Below are 6,917 nucleotides of genomic sequence, written 5' to 3'. Positions count from 1 at the left end.
TGAGGAGGAAGAGAGGCTCCCGGCCAGCAAGGCGGGTTCTGTATGTAGAGAGCACCGGGCCCAGGAGCTTCAACTAGGAGGAACGAACAGCCCCCCACCCTCCAGATACCTGCTGCAACACAAGGAACAGCATGAAAGGCACCAACCACGGGACCTTTATACCCCCCCCCCCCACACACACACACACACACACACACACACACACCCTCAAGAAAGGGGTCCGGAAGCAAGTCACGGCACCAAAGTACCTGAAATGCATTTTTTTTAAAAGCCAAAATGATAATGAACCAAACCCCCTCAAACCATGTACATCACCCATTGTTCTGTACAGATGAGGTAAACCTATCAGGAGGTGAACCAGTGGCTGCTCCGGTGGTCCAGCATCTCTTGTCCCAAGCTACCGCATTGACCGGTGCACCCAGAAAGCAATGATGTAGGAGGCTAGGAAAAGACAAGAGGAGAACCAGAGACAGGAAAACAGTTCACTATCAATTTCCACACTGAAGGAACTCTGGAGAACGCGTCCACCACCACTTTGTTGGTCCCCTTCACACAGGAACTATCCAGTGTGACTGCAGGAACAGAGACAAAGAGAGGAGAAAACTCAGCAGGACAGAGACAGGATGAAGCTGAAATCATGGAGCCACCATTGGACAGGAGGGTGTGAGGGCTGATCTGATTTCTCTGAGGTCACCATCAAAGATCCACTTGGCACCAAGTACTGATCTTTATAATGAAGTATTGATCCTGATCAAACACTGAATTGTCTTTGAGATGTGTGAAAATAAATGAGTGGGCGGAGTCTCTGATATCAGTGATGTCATCCAGCTGATGGAGACATATGGGATATCAGCTGGAGCCTCCGGTGAAGTACCTTTAGTAGTAGTACACATGCAGTATACGCTCAGTACTGGCTCCTACACAGACACAGCGAGCGCTGCTTTAACAAATACATGGTTCCTATGTGAGGAACTGGTTGGATTTCCGGTGTATCAGGACCAGGACTGAAGTTGGTCCCTGACCGTCCTGGAGGGGCGGCTGTAACACAGGATGAGTTTTCACAGTGAAGGTCTTCTTCTTCTACAGCTGAATTAAAGTGTAAACAGCCGTCTACACACCTTTAAATGTCCTTATAAACTTGTCTTTTAATAAACTTTCTGTCCTCTTTTGAAGTCGTCAGTGCTTTTGTTTCCATGTAGAGGCTCTACTTGATCACCACCCTTGTGTTTGACTATTTGGAGTGGATGTTGTCTTCAGACATCTTTCTACTTTAAATAGGTGAAAGAGTTGTTTTTCCATCTCATGTTGTTCCTGCAATGATTGAAGGCAACAAACAACAACACATTATTTGCCATTTTTCATGTTATTTTGAACTTTTCAATTTTTATCTCAGTTATGGATAAAAATCCTTCTTCTTCCTCTTCTGTGTTTTACGGCAGTGGTTCTCTGAGTTTGAAACTCCACATTTGAACTGCAGCATCAATCAATCAATCAATCAATGGATTTGGATGGATTTAGCGTTTGTTCTGTCTTCTCTTTTTTCCGTTGTACTTGTGGTCATCATTGTCTCCAATCAGAAAATCTGAGGCTGGGACGTCTTGATGACGCTTGAAGAAAGGAAGCAGGTCTCAGAGGAGTGTGGACAGTGCAGTCCTCAGCTTTCTAGTTCCTGGTCTCCAGCCCTTCTCTCTTGTTGAGCAGCCAGCATCTCAGAGCCTTGTCCAAGACCTGCAGCCAAACTGCACCGTCTGCACCACATTCACCTTTCACATTCACATTTAAAAACTGAGTGGATGTCATCAGGGAGGGAAAATGCTGGAGTTCCTTGTCCTTTGCTTGGATTTGTTTGATTTTTTTATTGAGTTTGACTCGCTGGAAGAAGACTTGTTGATCCAGGAATGAAGCTGGATTCTTCTGTGCAGAGCATTCATTGAGTTGAAGTGTGGCTGTACATTCAATGATCAGTGTTATGGTTTCCTTTCCTGTGTTAAGTTGTTGCTCTCACACACACACACACACACACACACACACACACACACACACACACACACACACACACACACACACAGTGCTGTGTCTGAACACTGAAGCTGAGGAGAGAGACTAATTTGCACCATCTTTTGGGGTTTCTATCTCTTTCCACACACAAATGCAGGCTGGCTCCTGAGTGGTTTACAGCTTTTATGAAGGCGTGTGCTTTGTTGCCATGGAGACCAGAGCTTCAACAGGGTGATGAGTTCTTGAAAGCAGAGTTGGAGTTTGTTTGTGGACTGAACAGTAAACTCCTTTCTTATGTGGGACGTTTGAATAAAACATTGAAATGAAAATCACTCTCCTTATCGTTTTTGATGCTGCAGTTTTTATGTTTCTGTAGACGTTTGGATTCAAGGATTCAAGGATTCAAGGATCTTGATTGTCAAACCACTCACATTTCCATGTTGGTGGTACGAAAATTGAACTCTGGTCCCGGGGTAGCAAGAGATAGCATAATAAAGAGTGGAGAACAGAAATAAGGATTTACAGACAGAAAAGATATTTACAGAAGGATTTATATATATATATCCATCCATCGTCATCTTCCACTTATTCCTACACATTAAGGGTCGCGGGGGGGCTGGAGCCTATCCCAGCATCTACAGGTGAGAGGCGGGGTTCACCCTGGACAGATCGCCAGTCCATCACAGGGCCAACACACAGAGACGAACAACCATTCACACTCACACTCAATTTAGAGTATCAATCAGCCTCGTCCCCAATTGCATGTTTTTGGACTGTGGGAGGAAGCCGGAGTACCAGAGAGAACCCACGCAGGAACAGGGAGACTCACACAGAAAGATCCCGTGCCCGAGCCGGGACGCGAACCCAGCATCTTCTTGCTGTGAGGCCACAGTGCTAACCACTGCACCACCGTGCAGCCCTTATATAGATATATATATATATAAATATAAAATTATATATATATAATTCAACACAGTTCAAGTGTTTCTAATGAAGCAGAATGTTCTCCTCTACTTTCCCCAGTTGAGTTTCTTTCATGTCCTCCTGAGATCAAAGAGAGAATTCTAGGTACAAATAAATACACTATCAAAGCCCCCTGATGACATCATCATCAATTCTGACTTTGATCTGGAGGCTCTTGCTTCAAATAAAATCCGTTGTTCCAGGCAAAAATCTGCATACAAACACAAAAACAAACACACACACATACACACACACAAACACACACGCGCACACATACACACACAAACACACACACGCACACGCACACACACACACACACACTCCCAGTCACTAACCCATATTTTCATCACTTAAACCACCACTGGAGTATTGAAAGAGATTCCACATGTTGGTCAACCAGAGAAGCTCCAACTGGTGAAGGTCATCCAACCCTGCATGAAGGTCAACCTCCATCATCTGCTGCTCATTAGCAGGGACTTAGCTCCAATGGTAGAGTGCTAGCTTAGCATGTGAGAGGTAGAGGGATCCATGCCCTCCTTCTCAGAATACTTCAGCTTGTTCTGTTGATCAGAGGAGCTGCTGGGTGATGAATGCTGATGTTTGTCCACTGCTGTGATAAAGTGTCCCCTGTTACTGAGATGAGGATGAACACCTGCTCAGGTCAAAGCTGCAATCAAACCAGGGACTCTGAACCTCCCACACAGTGAAGGAGTTTGTCCTGCAGGTTGATGGACACTTATTAAGTTCTATCTTTGATCAAATATAAGAAATGTAAAATAATTCAACATTGATTGCATTTCCCTCCTGTCTTTGGTGCCCTCAGACTTTCTGAGAACTGTAGGAGGAACTGCTCTCTGTTCTGTGTTTGTTCTGCTCAGTGGAGGAAGGAACGAAGGACTGGAGCTCTAAGATTTTCAGTTCCTACATCAGTGAACAGACTTTCTGTGCTGCAAGGAACCAAAGCTACTAAGGAGGATTACAGAGTTTGTCCTTGCAGGAGTCAGTGACTTAATAGAGTCTAACAAAGGGTTGAACCTGAATGAGACAGTCACCCTTCAACATGGGGCCATGGCAGAGTGAACCAAGAACACTACAATGGGGGTGAGAGTGGAGCCATGATGGATTCACAGTTCATCACCTCCACCATCATGTGGACCACCTGATCACCTCTCCCTCAACCTCTAAATAACTCATTCCCTGACTGGGAATCAAACCCGGGCCGCGGCGGTGAAAGCGCCGAATCCTAGCCACTAGACCATCAGGGACCACACTGAGCTCTCCAACAACAGAGACTATAGAAAATGACTCAAGAACACAGGACTCTGTGGTCTCAGCTTGAGATGCAGAGGGTCCACCAAGACCACCAGACACCTCAGCCCCCTAAAGACAGTCCACCCCCAGGATCCTGCCCCCCTCTGCTCCAACTCAGCCCTCCATTCATAACTGACTTTGTCTCAGTCTCTTCTCAATGCCAGTCACTGAAACACTGACAATGTGATGGGGGCTTCCTGTCTTTACTGCATTTTCTTCAAAGGATCCCGTGTGTCTTCTTTCTCTCTGTCTGTACTGGAGTGTGGTACCAGGCCCAGCTTGAATGGGTGACTGTGTCTGAGTGGGTTGAGGCTGGGCTGCAGGTATTGGGAGGTTAGAACCCATCTGTGAGGCTCCAGGTGGAGCGATCACCTGTGAGGGTCCAGGGACAGCAGGAAGCTGCACAGATGGTAAAGACATGGAGGGGAGACAGGTGGTGCTGGAGCAGTGACAGGAAGTGTCTGGCATTTTGGTTCATCCTGTGAGCTGACGTGAGGTTGTGGTTTTGCCTCCAGCCTCACCTCCTCATCAGTGTTCAAAAGGTTCAAAGGTGAAAAAATGGGATTCAACCAAACAGCTGGAATGAAGAGTTGGTAAAACTTGCAGAGCTGCAGGGAGTTGGACAGGTCTCACCGTGGGGGGATTTGTCCCACAGATCCTGCTGAAGTGGCTCCTTCTCCTGAGACCTGCAATGCTGGCTGGACCTTTGGAAAAAGAACACAACAAATCTTCATAAACATTTACTTCAGCAGGAACACACAAGAAGGTGGGACTGGTTCCTTTTTCATGTTCACTATTTTGTCGTCTTGGTTCATGTTTTGGTTGTCAAAGTCAATTCTGAATATTTGTGGAAAGTTCGCCTGCCTTTACTTGTACCAGTACTTCCTTTTGTAACAAATTAAAAAGCTCAAGCTAAACTTCAGTCAGGACAACCATTCTTTCTCATTCTTAGGCCTCTGTTTTATGTCCATGACCATCCTGTCTGTCACCTTTTGTGATGGAGACATCAGTTGATGACATCAGCAACGGTCCTCAACCTAACTGCCTCTGCCAGAAGCGAGCTGTCATAGGGGACACAGTCGGGTGGACCGGGGCGGATGAGGGCCTGCTGCTTCCTTGAAATATTTCTAAATATTTCAGTTGCAACTGTATAGTGATGGTGGCTCAGTTTAGAGCTGTCAATCAATGTTAATAATTGATCTTAGCATCTGGAGATTATTTTAGGAACACAAATACTTTTACTTTATTCTGAGGATGTGCAGACGTTCAATATAATGATTTTTTATTCGTCAAAGACTCCTGCTAGTCAGAGAGGATCTGGGCTGGATTGGAAAGCTTCTGAGAGGGAAACCTTCACTCTGGACTGGACTGAGAACGGAGCAGCCTCAGCTTCCTGGAGCCTGACTTGCCTCTGTGGTCTAAGGTTGTGTGGGCTGACATCACAGTGAAACTCCTGAGATCACAGAGCCTTTGAGATCACAGGCTGACTTCCTTTTTATCCCTAAAATTTGTGTTTGATCAGTTAAACAGTGACTCTACCAGAGGGGATGTAGCTCAGTGGTAGAGCGCATGCTTCGCATGTATGAGGCCCTGGGTTCAATCCCCGGCATCTCCAGCTGGTCCTTTGGAGCCTTCATCTTAACAGCTAAATTGATCCATAAATGTGACAACAGTTGAAAACAAACTACCAGAAGAGAAACCAGTCTGTTGCATATCAAAGTATTTGTAGCAGGGTCAGTGTGGCTGTGAGCCTTCATAGCCAGCATGAAGGAGCTGGTTTTATCTTTGCTGGGGAAATCCCACACACAGCTGCTCTCAGTTCCAAATGTGTGTGTCCTCACTCCTCCGTCCTCCTGCTGCCCTCAGAATACAGACACAATTCAACCTGGCAAGTTTGGAGCATAGAAGTGCTCCTGAAGAGATGTGTGTCAGCCCACAGCTGGCTGTTCTTACCTGGAACCTCAAGATGAAACTGCTTCCACAGATTGCAAATGAATCTGATGTTGACTTTTGGACAAATCACCTGTTCATCAGTTCATCATCACTTCCATCCATTTTCTACTGCTTATCTTGTTATAGAAAGGAGTCTATCTGCTGTGTGACTGAGGCAGTTACTGTGAGCTGCTTAACTCAACCAGTTTTAAGTTATTTTTTATTCAAAATCACAGATTTTTCATATTTATCGTTCAAATACTGAGAAGAGACGTGCGGTGAGGCACCAGGCAGCTGAGCCTCACCAGGCATTGCTCAATGACTCGGCAAACTGTGCTGCGCGCTATGCAGGGAGCCCGTATTGCTGTCTCTTTCTATGGCGCTATTAAAATGTTCAAATACTTCTGCTAAACAAACTACATTTCTATAGTTTAGCTGGTGAATATCATGTAGAGTGTTTTTGTATACACTGAGTGTAACGTGTTTCTTGTGCTGAGCGATCATAAAACGGCTGCGAAAAGGTGCCGGGTGAGGCACGCAGTACTCCTGCCTCATGGAGGAGGCGCTAGTGAGCCCAGGGATTCTGCTTGCGCCTCCTCCGGTCCACTGCAGAAGAAGAAGTGACAGCGAGCTACAATTTACTGTTAGGAAAGTCAAGTGCAGTCATTCAGTTATTGTTTTTCTCCTGAGTGGCCGTAATGTCACAATGGAGG

At 45.8% G+C, this 6,917-nt stretch overlaps 1 non-coding gene across 1 annotated transcript; it reads left to right on the top strand.

Annotated features, from left to right (window-relative positions):
• The first annotated feature begins 5,815 nt into the window (after positions 1-5,815).
• On the top strand, positions 5,816-5,887 carry trnaa-cgc (transfer RNA alanine (anticodon CGC)). The gene has a single exon. It is a non-coding gene; the product is annotated as a tRNA-Ala (tRNA).
• The last annotated feature ends 1,030 nt before the right edge of the window (positions 5,888-6,917 follow it).

The sequence above is a fragment of the Aulostomus chinensis genome, chromosome 1 (genome assembly GCF_037954235.1).
Source record: "Aulostomus chinensis isolate RoL2024-O1b breed Wild chromosome 1, RoL_Achi_v1.0, whole genome shotgun sequence".
NCBI lineage: Eukaryota > Metazoa > Chordata > Actinopteri > Syngnathiformes > Aulostomidae > Aulostomus > Aulostomus chinensis.
This window is presented reverse-complemented; position numbering and strand designations above follow the sequence as displayed.